The 5,280-nt window shown below is 41.5% G+C and overlaps 1 protein-coding gene across 2 annotated transcripts in view; it reads left to right on the top strand.

Moving 5' to 3' along the window:
* The first annotated feature begins 213 nt into the window (after nucleotides 1–213).
* LOC103154085 (sodium/calcium exchanger 1-like) overlaps nucleotides 214–5,280 on the top strand; it is a 103,094-nt gene continuing 98,027 nt past the window's right edge. The window contains exon 1 of one of the 2 annotated variants that reach the window (XM_016662424.1): nucleotides 214–375. The gene's annotated coding sequence lies outside the window, so the exon portion shown is untranslated. The remainder of the gene's footprint in view (nucleotides 376–5,280) is intronic. The other variant, XM_016662425.1, reaches the window with a different exon arrangement.

Here is a 5,280-nt window from a genome sequence, read left to right as displayed (position 1 = left end):
AGCGAATAAACACCGATAAGTTCTGCATCGCTGCTGAAAGTCTCGCAGAAATTCTCTGGCTTCACTTTGTTTCTCTGCTGCACACAGAGAAAAGCCTGATTAGCCTCATTCCTGCTCACATCAGCTCCGTTTTCTCTATTTTTCACCATCAGTCGTCTTGTTGTTCTGCAGACAGAGACAGATGAAGAAAGAGAGAGAGAGAGAGAGAGAGAGAGAGAGAGAGAGAGGAGGGCGTTTGAGCTGCGCCGCGGCTTCAGAGGAGGAGAGATGTTTATTCAGCTGCTGAAAGAAGGAGAGGATGAACAGACACAGAGGAACCTCTCGGTGAATCAATGAACGGAACCAGTCCTGGGCTCATTCTACTACACTGAACCGGTGAGCAAACGCAAAAAAACCCCGCGCATGTTTCTCCTTGTTTATGCTGTTAAATGAATATTTGGCCACACTTGATGGTGTGCGGATGCGTAAATAAGGAAGAAGAGCGTCATGTGAGAGGGAGCTGCCTGAGTGAGGGTAGCGCTGCCCTCAGGTGTGCATGCGGCGCCGCAGAGCCCTGCCCGGTCCGCGGAAACGCCTTCATTATGGCTCCAATTAAGCGCAAAACCGGTGCGCCTTGTTTTTGGAGACAACGCAATCGTGCGTAAGGCGATTTTCCTTTTGATCCCGCACGGCAGGAGTGAACAAGGACCGAGCATTTCACGGAGGGATGACTGGGGTCAGGAGCGGGGAGCGCACCGAAGAGGAACCATGAACTCAGGCTGCTTAGGTGTTTTTATAAAAAAAAAATGTAAATATTCTTTAATGATTTTATAAACAATGCGAGGCAAAGCTTTTCACATCCCCTGAAATATGTTCACATTTTGTGACGTCAGTGTTGTTTATTGACATTTCATGACAGGCCAACACAAAGTAAAATTATGAAATGAAAGGAAATCATCAGGGTTTCTCTTTGTTTTGTTTTTTTGAAAATAAGATTAAATGCAGCTACTGTGTGCAGTTTAGTGACACAAATCACATTTTTTCTGTGTCTGGTAAACAAGTGCATTACAAATGGGAATTGTTTTTCAAGAGCAGTATTCCTGTGAAGCTAACAGTAATTAGCTGCAGTACCATGCATTCACAGCCATAGAGTTACATAAAAAATAAGTAATTATCGTCACTTTTATTGTTATCACAACGCTGCCTCAAAATATTGTGATGTAACTTTACTTCCCCACCATGTCTGGAGATTTTTGTCCATTCTTCTTTGCGATACAGCAAAATGTCAGTAATGTCGGACAGAAAGCGTTTGTGAGCATCAGTTTTCAAGTCTTCCAATAGATTTAGGTCTGGACTTTGACTAGACCAGTGTTTTTCAACACTGTGTGGGCTGTCAGTTGGTTCTCTGTGGGCAAAAATACAAGAGAAATCAGCATAATAATTTGAAATCAGATATTTTTATTACACTTCTTTGTAAATCTAATGTTTTTCAATCATCATAAAGTATGATTTCTTGCTCAAGAACATCCCCGCAGCATGATGGTGCCACCACCATGTTTTACTGCACTGACGGAGTGCTTATTTGGTCTTGGCTGCTTCTTTGATCAATGCTCTCCTGATGCAGGGTGTTAGTTTAGGTTAATAGCCATAATTGGTCGGTTTGCAGGTCTGCATAGCAAAAAGCCCAGTGTTGATTGAACAGAGCTCTGAGATGTTCAAAGCTTTGAAACTTGTTTTACACCCCAACTCAGTTTTAACTGTCTCTCTGACTTGTCTGCGCTTCATGAAGCTGTTTGCTCACTAATATTCTCTGAGGATAATCAGGAAAACTCTGAATGCGATTAGTGGCAGTGGATTTCATTTAGGGGCGTCAGGGGAAAAGGGGGTGGAGACAAATGAAAGCCAGCCATTTTGGATGTTATTTCTTCAAAAGGCTGGAACTTTGACATCGTATATTACTTTGTGTTGGTCTACCACCCAAAAAACAAACAAAAAAACCCAGTAAAATCTGTGAAAGTTTTTGGTGTGATAAAATGTCAAAAAGTTCAAGAGGTAGGAAAACGTTTGCAAAGCCCTGAAGGCATGAGGCAGGTACCAGTATCAGCTTACAGGCACAGCTTTCTTCTGCCCTGCCCCCACCTATTACTGCCCTGCTGTTCATCTTTTCCATTAGTTCGCTCCACTTCATTATTCCACTTTTTACGATTTGAGTCATTTTGTATTACCATGGAGATCCACCTCAGTGGTAAACTACTGCCTACAGCTCTGTCTGTATTTTATCACAAGGCCTAAAAATGTCTCCACCTTCTCACTGATCTATTGTTTTCAGATTACTGCTGGTGGTTTTCTTAAAATGGTGGTTTGATTCTTGTACCAGATTCACTCAACATCTGACCAATGAGAGAGTTTTGTTATGTTGCATTTTCACCACGACTCGGTTTGATGGAATACATACAAATAAAGAAGTTAGTACCAGTAAATGTTCACATGACAAAATTTTAAAATTGGTTTTCAGCACCTGGCAGACGACACACGACAATAAAGCAGATATTTAACAAGTTTGGTCCTGCAGTGTTTGGTGTTCAGCACACCACCGACACGTTTAACTCACAAACATTCAGATGTCAGACGGGAAAACATGAATTCAGAGTAAACAAACATGGCCGACAAGGAAGAAGTATTGGCGAAAGTTTGTGGAGTTTAACAGAGAAAAGGCGATATAAAGAGATCGCCAACCTTCACCAGACTTTCTGGTTTTGTTTTCTGTGTTTTGGGAATCCAGCGAGGTAGCTGTGTTTCTGCTACCTCGCTTTCTGATTGGCCACCTGTCACATTCAATAGGCTGTGTTAGAAACATGCTGCGACATCTCACCAAGACAATCCAACATGTTGGATATTCCAGATTTTAGACAAGAGCAGTTCCTTACCACACATGTGTGACCTTCTGTGTTGTGTGATCAGACAAACCAAATGACACCAAGTCTGGATTTGGAGGTGGTCTCTGTTTCTTTAACCCAACAATTGGGAGATGTTAGCGTTAGCACATAGCATGTGCTTCAGTTCTCCAGTCCAACCTATGCAAAATAATAGTGTTAGCATCGTGGTCTTAACAAAACCAAGTATTTAGGCTCATCTGATGTTATAAAGGTGTAATAACAACTCCAGTGAAAATATTCGAACACCTATCATTAATACAGAAAGGAAAAATAAACATTTTTACAAAATAACCTAATATTTATAACAGTCCTGGAGAACCCTGGACAAAAGAAGAAGAAAGTGAGCACGAGGACCAAAGCCCTTATGACGGGAACAGAGGAATAATCAGGTATAAACAGACAAATGCATTACAGAACACATTTTGTGTAAATATACAGCTATTAATTCAGATCCACTTACACATGAATAGTAAGAATATCTATTAGGATTATCATGATAATCAGGGAAGCTTTAAGATTGGTGGAAAGGGGAAATCGGGTCAAAACAATTGGCATAATTATCTTACAGGCTTAATTGAAATCCCTCCAAACTGAGTCAAGCCAAGCAGAGTAGAGAGGAAGAGGGTCTCTTGCTTTCAAGAACAGCACATTTACGTGTTTTAAAATATTTCCTGTCATGACAAACACAAAGGTACTCAGTGTTTCCACTCAGGTGTATTTGACTGAGTGCGCTGCCGGTTGGATGTGTTCATATTTATGGTGATTTTGATGGCAAAAGCTGAGCGGTTGGACACATTTTGAGAACACATGGCCACGTTATGGTGATGAATCACGAGTGATTGTTCAGCCAAGACGAGATGATAATAGAAATTTGGATGTCAGTTTATGCGTGATGATGATTACCGGAACTTTCTCCAGCTATTATCAATTATTAACCTCCAAAAATATGTCACTAATTTAATAATTCAGGGACCCAATCTGTCTTGGCGAATGTGGGCTACGGATGAATTTTCATATTTAAAATAATAATAGCAGCCTCCATCAACCGCGATAAGCCTTTGTTTTCCACAGCTTTGGTTCTGCCGAGCCTGCTGTTCTTATGAGCAGGATTTTACTGACCACAGCTGTGAATGCGGGCAACACCTGCAAGGTTTTAGAGAAGGCTGAACGGAGTGAGTTCAAATTAATTTTTATTGGTATTAGTCCACTGGGTGCAGAATCACTGACTAAAAACCTCATGTATTTATCTATACATCCATATTTTGCTGGAAACATCATCATTAAAGGGGACCCATTATAAAAAAAAAAAAATTAATTTTGCATGTTTTTTGTTTTTTTTTCTTCATTTGGGTTTTTACTGCTTCTAAAAACAGCCCAAGCACTTAAAAAAACACCCAGTCATATTTTGGAAATAAGTTAATGTTGTCTTGGTGTTTCAAGAACCTCCGGATTGTTGAGTCACAATAGTCGGGTCTTATGCCGTTACCTAGCAACGCCAGTGGAGTTCCAGCAAGTTTGTTCAGCTGGTTTTGTTGCTGTATGTGATGTACAATGGCTGCTGGAAAAGACAAATGTTTTGTTGTTGACTTACCACCCAGAAACCACTTGCTGCATTTTTGTTGGTTGTGCAGTAGGCTCCACTTCTGCTTTCCAAAGGCATACGGTTGTATAATTGCCTGTATGTTTGCAGATATTTTCAGGTGTGAGTGTAAACGTTGAGTTGGGGGCGTGGCCAGCAGGACATTATTTGGTTTTAAAGTGGCAAGAGGCTCTAAAACAGCTCACTCTGAAAGAAACTCTGAATCTCATTATCTAAGAAGAATTTTGTGCAAAAAATGTTATGACCATGTTTTGTATCACCAATAGACATATCCTAACCTGTTCAGGGAAGCACAATAGTTCACCTTTAATATATATCCTAACTGTCATAGTTGCCCCTCTGCGTTTTCCTGTGTATTTTCTGTGTACAATCAACACCCAGAGACTCTGTCTACCTCTGTATTGTGCCGAAAATAAACACAACACTGTCTTCTGCGTTCCCTGCTTGTTTGCACGCTCTTTGCCTTGCGACTGTATCCGCGGCTAATCCATTAAGTCCTCCAGCAACACGCCAGCTTCCCTGCTGCTGGAGGTGGTAACCCACAACCCGGCCCGCTATTCTGGTCCTGGATAATCTGGTTATGTGTTTTGCTGGCTCCAGCCGTCGCTTGTTACTAGTTACTGAGGGCTGCGTCTGCTGAAAGCGACAGGAAATACCTGGCTGTAATCCTCTCTCCTCTGTGTGGCACTGTATGTGTGTGTGTGTGTGTGTGTGTGTGTGTGTGTGTGTGTGTGTGTGTGTGTGTGTGTGTGTGTGTGTGTGTGT

The sequence above is a fragment of the Poecilia formosa genome, unplaced genomic scaffold (genome assembly GCF_000485575.1).
Source record: "Poecilia formosa unplaced genomic scaffold, Poecilia_formosa-5.1.2 Scaffold373, whole genome shotgun sequence".
Classification (NCBI taxonomy): domain Eukaryota; kingdom Metazoa; phylum Chordata; class Actinopteri; order Cyprinodontiformes; family Poeciliidae; genus Poecilia; species Poecilia formosa.
This window is presented reverse-complemented; position numbering and strand designations above follow the sequence as displayed.